At 46.0% G+C, this 8,136-nt stretch overlaps 1 long non-coding RNA gene across 6 annotated transcripts in view; it reads right to left on the reverse strand.

Annotated features, from left to right (window-relative positions):
• The window catches only part of LOC147007808 (uncharacterized), a 151,267-nt gene extending 143,687 nt beyond the window's left edge, over nt 1–7,580 (reverse strand). Inside the window, exons 1-5 of one of the 6 annotated variants that reach the window (XR_015053843.1) lie at nt 7,468–7,574; nt 7,252–7,315; nt 7,084–7,146; nt 5,531–5,624; nt 3,045–3,107 (exon numbers count right to left, since the gene is read on the reverse strand). This is a non-coding gene — a long non-coding RNA (uncharacterized LOC147007808). The other 5 variants (XR_015053844.1, XR_015053842.1, XR_015053848.1 and 2 more) reach the window with 5 other exon arrangements.
• Between the last annotated feature and the right edge of the window lie 556 nt (nt 7,581–8,136).

Here is an 8,136-nt window from a genome sequence, read left to right on the forward strand (position 1 = left end):
GTCCATGAAGCATCAACAAGTACTCTGTGTCTTGTCTGCATACTGTCCGTGTCTTGTCTGCATGTTGTTTAAGGTTTATCTCATTAGGGTCCCCTTCGAAGCCCGTAATCCGTAGCTCCCTAGTTAAGAACGGGTTATAGATGAATTATAACATTGTCGTGAATGCTTGCTTGTGTCGTGTTCCCCGATGTGTCCCCAATAAATCTGGCTGATTCGTATGAAGTTCCGAATATTCAACATTTGGCTATCGAGAGGAGGGTGCAAAAACCCAAACTGGTGACGGACAGTGATTGACATCACTCGTCCGAATCCCGCCATCGTCTGAACCTTAACAATATTGTTACGTTTGGGGGGGGAGGGGGTATGCATTCAAAGGGTAATTAGGATGTTTAATTAGGTGTGCCATGCTGTTCGAGTTTACCAGGATCTCGATGTAATAAGTAGCAATTCAGTGGTGATAAGTTGTCTAGTAAATGTTCATTTCTTCAAGGGGGGAAATGATAATTGTCACGTAATTAGATAGGGACACGGGATAGGGTAAGTGTGTCTGCGTAAACCCCTTTTGGTATTTTCTGGAGACTGGCCGTGACGTCACAGGACAGTGCAGCGGATGGCTCCGCCCCGTGATCACGATTGGCAGAAGGCGACGGCGGTGGGCCAATAAACGGCTCGATTGGAAGTGACGAGGGCAGGAGGATAAAAAGGTTCTGTTCAGGGTCGAAAAGGAAGAGTAAGAAGATCGGGACAAAAACGATCGTATTTTTTTGGTGTGAAGGCTGTTGCGCGGAGAGCGTCCTTGTTGTTGTGCTGATTCGATCGTGTTCTTGGAGCCTTGCTGAGCCTCGTGCCTCACCTTGGTTGGCTCTGGGGTTCTGCTGACTCGGAGTACGGGGTCGAACGGCGGGCGGACCTGCCTCCCTCTCCTGCTCGCAACTTGGCGCCAGAACTGGTTCCCTGGCGGCTGTGAGCGGACTTGAGCCAAAACCAGGAGGTCGACAGCACCACGGTTTCTCCTGCCCCCCTGACGAGAGCAAGGCCAGCTCGTCCGACGCCGATCCAGGGACAGTTGCGTCCGCACCACGGTCCAGCCTGACCACCAGAAATAGCTACGTTTTGTGCGTGTGTGTGTGTGTGTGTGTGTGTGTGTGTGTGTGTGTGTGTGTGTGTGTGTGTGTGTGTGTGTGTGCTTGGCGCCTTAGAGGGTTTGAGATCTGTATATTCATTGGAATTGTCTGTGTTTTTCCCCACGCCCGATCCCACACCATCCCGTCGAATCGCCCCGGATCCCTTTTCTTGGCGAGTCTTGTTATTTCTGGTTAATAGTAAAAACAAATAAACATCATCCACTCAGTGAAAAGCGACTCGTGCCACCTTCCTCGTCCCGTTTGCGGTAGAGCGATTAGAACCGCCATGTTTGGGTTATAAATAAATAAACCGCCTCCATCGTTTCGGCTCATTCTACGTTGGCGGGACTGTTCAAGTCCCGTGGACGTCACAATATTATTTCTGTCCTATATATTATTTCTGTCCTATATATTATTTCTGTTGACGTCCGTGCGTAATTTGACGTTTCTCCTCCGAAACTGCCGCACGGATTGTCGCCACTTTCGGCATTCGGGTGCTCTGTGGTCGAATGAACAGCATGGGCTATGTGAGATCATGCCAGACGGACAGGTTTCGGAATTTTTGGCGATTTTCTTATTTTTACTTTCGTTTGCATGGCGACGTGTGACGTCACCGCTGAGAGGCGTAATGACGTCATGACATCATCGGTCATTCGCTGACGTCATTGCGTCTGTCGTCGACAGACCGTCTGCAATGTAAAACCCTCTTCTGCACATGCTGACGACCTCAGAAGGTGAATTTGACACAAAAAATGTAACAAGAAACATTGTATATAAAGAAATTCGATAAATCACATTGTGAACACTGGATATATTGACGTCCTAACGAACCCTCACTTTAGAAATCGCGCAGAGCACGGGTTTGGCAAGTTATTTAATTTTATTCTTCAATCCAATATGGCTGTCAAGCCATGTGACCTATCAATTATTCCTCAACGAACTTCTACACCAACGGCTTGGGGAACATTTGTGTGAAGTTTCCGTTCGATCTGTCCAGCCTGGAGAAGATTTTTGGAGGTTTTAGTGAAATCCAATATGGCTACCACACCACGTGACCTATGATTTTACGTGTGTGAACCTTTTGTTCCTCATGGATAGGGGGTCATACAAGTAAAGTTTCACCTTGATCTGTTCAGCCACTTCAGAGGAATATTTTTGAAGGTTTTTATGTTTTTTTAAACAATATAGCTGCCGAATCACGTGACCGATGACGTCATCGATTTTTTTTCCCCTGTGTTCCATTTTAGCCCAAGATGACCCTCAAAAACTTTCATACTGATCACATGTCGCGTTTTACAAATGTAATTATGATGTCATAACGAAGGCACCTATGACGACATTAAAGAATCACACTTGTTCCCCATGAGGAGTACTTGCTGTGTGCCAAGTTTCAATTTTTCCTCGCGGTCTCAAAGATACAGAGGTCAAACGTTTTTCGAACAAGGTTGCTACACCAGGTGACATATGACGTCATAATTATGATTAAAACATTCCACACGAGAAGTCGCACTTGTGGTGAAAATTTTGTCTCAATCCGGCAAGCGGTTGTGGACCAAGACACCAAAGTTCTGTGCCGGCAAGCAAAGACTGACAGACAAACGAACGGACCCAAACACAATACCCTCTCCCTCGGCGAGGGTTAAAATATCTTGTGAAGATGATTACGATGACGTTGAACTCTGAGTGAGAATAATTATAAATTTTAAAACTTTAACTTAATGCTCTTCAAGCACAGGTTCAAACCAAAGCTCCAAACACAGGTGAGGTCAGGTATCTGGGATTTATAAAGAAACTGTATTTCACATGTGCATGGACATGTACTCACATATGAGCCAGAAGACCTTTAAGACTCCAAGACCCAAAAGCCACAGAGACCCAAAAAGACCCGAATACCCAAAAAGATAAAAATCAGGTTCACACCTTTGTCTTGAGAGGACGATTCATCCACGATCTCAGACTTGATCTTAACTTTCACAACATGATCTGAAAAAAAAAATATTGTTACGGTTGTGGAAATTCACAGATCACCATTCAGGTTCCCCGAAGATCAGTTATGTTGAGAAGTGTGTGTTCCACGTTGGATTTCCCCACCGATGTATAACGGGAATTGTTCGTGTGCCGGGCTGTGAACCTTTGAGGTAGTGTTATTCTTTTCTGTCTTTTATTTTAAACAAACATCTCCTCACCATCTTCTCCACAACCGCCATCATCTCCTCACCATCTTCTCCACAACCGCCATCATCTCCTCACCATCTTCTCCACAACCGCCATCATCTCGTCACCATCTTCTCCACAACCGCCATCATCTCCTCACCATCTTCTCCACAACCGCCATCATCTCCTCACCATCTTCTCCACAACCGCCATCATATCCGCACCATCTTCACCACAACCGCGTGAAGACGGTGATTCCAAACACGGCCGCGTTTGACGGCAAGATCGGATCAAAACGGCGAAAGGGGCGGAGCCAGCCGGGGGTGAAGGGTCGAAGATGAAAGAGCAAGCACCCCCCCCCACCGAACCCGATAAAAAGCCGTGCTGAAACGCCGAAGAGGAGAGTGTTGGAGTCCCGGCAGTTGAGCGGTTGAAGAGACGCCGAGTCGTCGACAAAGGAGAACGGGTTGGAGAACGAGTTGCAGAACGAATTGGAGAACGAGGTGGAATCGGGAAGAGCGCTTGGAGAAGAGCGCTTGAAGAGAGCACTCGAGTTCGCACTGCGCTGGTGTGGTGGAGTCGGGAAGAGAGCTGGAGAGTACGGAGGTTGGAGTGCGGGCAGAGACATCGAGGGTCGCCCAGCGAGTCACCAAGAGGGAGGCAGGTAGCCAGCTCGGTCTCTTGGAGCCCCTTTGGTCATCCCGGCTCCGAGCAAATTATAAAGGCTCACGAGCCCGGTTCTTCCTTTCTTTCTGGGGTTTTGCATGAAAGTCTGTGGCGCCTTGTCCAGAAGTAACAAACTGATTGAGTGCATGTACATAATAAAGAGACATCGGCTGTAGGTTTTTGCTCGTGTCTTTTTCCCCATTCCCCCCCCCCCCATTCATTGCATTGATTGCATGCCTGTGTTGAAATAAATGTCCCCATTTTTTGAATGTCACCTGCTCGTTGCGTCCCTTCCTACAATGACTGCCATGGAGCGTTCGGTATAATTAGCTGGCTGATTATAAGCCGATAAAACGTACATCTGGTCGGGCGGGGCTTGGCGATATAAAACCGCTCGGCAATCGCAAACGGAACGAGCTGCTGAAGCGGCTCGTTTTCGTGCAGGCTCCGTCGAGGCATAAACTCCCGGCATTTCTGTCCGCGTGAATAATTAGGTACATCGACAATTCGGCGATCGACCCTGTCGCGCGTGGACAGAAGAGTTGGCTGGTTTATGGTGTGTTAAAAACACCCGTAGCTGGGTTTTGTCGTTGATCCGGAAGCTGCGACGAAGGCCAAAAATGATAGATGGTGAAAGATCTACAGGGTGTTCCAAAAAGACAACTTTGGTTGATGATATTGTTGTGGATCCGGTGTTCGAGCCTCGCGACGAGGACAAGCCCTCGGGTCCCTCCAGAATGCCCGTTCCTGAGGCCGCCGGGCACAGATAACTGCGTGCCGGCGAGTTGTTAAGCAAGCACAAACGCTGATTGGTACCGCCAATCCTGGCAGTTTCTGGTGGATTGACCGCACCAAGCAAGTTCCGTGCCCTCGATGCGTACTTGTGTTAACTTACCGTATCAGGAACAGCCGAGCGGGGCTGCCAAGTACACACCAGCTAATAAGAGCAAATTAGTGGTACAGAACTTCCAGGAGAACGTGTGTTTGGACTACGTTGAACCAACAGGAAAAAGACAGAACGAGCTGGGTACATTTATCACATAAGCACGTTTATTCATAATTATGGTGAGGAAAGGGCATGTGGCACAACAATAAAAGGTTTTAATACAAGAGCAATATGATCTCGCATGGATTCGTGGGTGAAGCAAAAGAAATGCAAGTATTTACAAAAGAGGACAGAGTGTGGAGCTCACCAGATACAGATAACTTACACATTCTTAACATACACTTACACGACAGGCGCCATCAGATTACACTAACACGACAGGTGCCATCATATTACAATAACACGACAGGCGCCATCAGATACACGCCTGAGGAAATTAGAACAGCAAGAAAGATGGAGACAGCGCGAGGTGATTGCGACCTCGGGAAAACCTGAAGTGACCGACAGACCAGCGTGAACCCAGTCGCTTCAGTGGGGGAAAGAGGGAGGAAAACTAGGGGTGTCTCCAGTGCGTGAGTGATGAGGTACAAATGACGTGCAAGTGCAGTGCAGAGAAGGGAAAAATGAGATGAGGTGCGTGTCTGGTGGAGCACAGAACGGGCTTCCAAAAGTCTGAACTAGAGTCTCGAACAAAGTTCACCTGGGAATGGAGAGACCACACGCGCTGGTGCCTGGAGAACAAGCACAAGTGAGCGAAGTCCAACACCAGGCAGGACAGATCCAGCAGAGAGTTCCTGGTCATGTCGTCCAAACACACTGACTTACGAACTTTCTCCTCTATCTCCGTTCCACCTCATTCCCTCTGGATGCATGAACAATCAACACAAAGCACCAACTGTCCTTTTCAGGGCTCACTAATTGTCACACCTCACTCACACCAATTAATCGAACACCACACGCATTCACCCTTCGCAACTCTCAAAACAGTTTGCATTGCACATTTCACCCCCCCCTTATTTGGACCCATGTAAACCCGCCGGCTCTTCTTCTCTCCTCTCCCTTTCCCTCTTTCTTCTCTTTCGCAGAATGACTGTGGCACCTGTTCGTATCTGTGACAAGTGACTGACGAGTAGGGGGCTAAAGGCCCCATTCACACCTTGACGTTTTAGCCAGCTTATGCCGATTTTTGGAAAATTTGTTAGTTAGTGAGTTTATGTTGTAAGGAAGTTAGTAACTTCCTAACGAGTAACAGGAAAAGGAAGTTAGTTAGTTGATGTCAGTTGATGTTGTGAAGGTAATGTTGAGGTAATATTTATTTTTGCAGATGAGATCCTGTTCTAGGCGGTGTAGTTGTTGTTGTGAAGGTAATGTTAAGGTAATATTTATTTTTTTCATCGCAAAAAGACTTCAATTTAATATATTTTAGAAGCGAATGTAAGAAGAATTCTACGTTCGCTTCTTGGCTTTGCCTCTTCCATATAAGCTGAGTGCAATAACTCACAAACTGTTCGCCATATCGATTTGAAATTTGAGTCACACATGTACCACCTGAAAAGGAAGAACCCTATTAATTTTGGGCGTGGCCGGATCCAAGATGGCCGACTAGGGCGGCCATCTTGAAAAAAATGTTTTTTGTAATAAATGGAAAAACGCTTATCTGATTTCAATTATTTTTCAATGGCGGGGGATTCCCCACCTCTGATGGTATATTTTTTTCCTCCTGCACTCACAATTTCCAAAATGTACAAGCTGTATCAGTGTCCGAGCTGTGTTAGTGTCCGAGCTGTATCAATGTCTGACCTGCATCAATGTTCGAGCTGTATCAATGTCTGACCTGTATCAATGTCTGAACGTTTTCTCGGATCCGGCTCGTACTTTCGGAATGCCATTTTGCATCAGTAAAAGGAATAAAAAGTACGTGGCATTGACATGACCTTTAAAAGCTTGACCTATTTTTTCAGGTCATGACCCAATAATAAATTTTAACATTTTTCACAATTTATTTTGAACATTTTTTTTCTTAATTCACGCTTTATCCCTGAATGTTGATGGTCAAGGTCGAATGGCAGTCGAAACAAACATTTGCCATCACTGGATCATGAGCCCAGGGTAAGTCATGGGCGATCACCAAGGGTAAGATGGGGGAGGCCAGGGTGGCCTTACCTTGGCGATCGCAGATACCGAGTTGTTATTATTATAATGATAAACAATAAACTACTGTGTGAACATGAAGAATGAGTTTGTGGTTCAAACCTTCGTATGGAGGGAACGAATCATCGACGACGTCGGACTCGACCTTCACTTTCACAACAGAATCTGAAACACAAACAATCCATCAAAACTAAACATCCAGGAACCAAAAGATCTTCCATCGGAGTGAACGTCACGTGGTCCGGACTCCTCATCCTCGGGTGAACCGACCATGGACCCGCGGTTTGAGGGATCATCCTCTCGGATCATCGTGCATCGTCGTGACTCGAGGAGACTGGAAGGAACAGGAGTTCTCTCTCTGAATTGTGTTACAAGAAAAACTACAACACGATTAAAATTCTCAATAACGATGAGATTAATATTACAACTCAGAAACCAAAACCGGAACAACAACATGAAGTGGAGATCTGGGCTCCGGTCACTTACCGTGAGGTAACAGGACCGTCGTTATTACGTCACTTCCGGTTATCGTTGACGGTGCTTTGTAATGTTCCGAGTCTGTGTCTCATATTTCGTGTTATTCTGTCCTCACGATGCGGGACTCTGTACAGATAGACAGGGAGATAAACACTCACAAGATAGAAATCAAACCCAATCGTGTTTATACACCGCACAGCGTTTAATATTCACGAGATAGAAATCAAACCCAATCGTGTTTATACACCGCACAGCGTTTCATATTCACGAGATAGAAATCAAACCCAATCGTGTTTATACACCGCACAGCGTTTAATATTCACGAGACAGAAATCAAACCCAATCGTGTTTATACACCGCACAGCGTTTAATATTCACAAGATAGAAATCAAATACAATCGTGTTTATACACCGCACAGCGTTTAATATTCACAAGATAGAAATCAAACACAATCGTGTTTATACACCGCACAGCGTTTAATATTCACAAGATAGAAATCAAACACAATCGTGTTTATACACCGCACAGCGTTTAATATTCACAAGATAGAAATCAAACACAATCGTGTTTATACACCGCACAGCGTTTATTCACGAGATAGAAATCAAACCCAATCGTGTTTATACACCGCACAGCGTTTAATATTCACAAGATAGAAATCAAATACAATCGTGTTT

Source organism: Eptatretus burgeri, chromosome 24 (assembly GCF_056783735.1).
Source record: "Eptatretus burgeri isolate ZD-2024b chromosome 24, Ebu_testis_v1, whole genome shotgun sequence".
Taxonomy (NCBI): domain Eukaryota; kingdom Metazoa; phylum Chordata; class Myxini; order Myxiniformes; family Myxinidae; genus Eptatretus; species Eptatretus burgeri.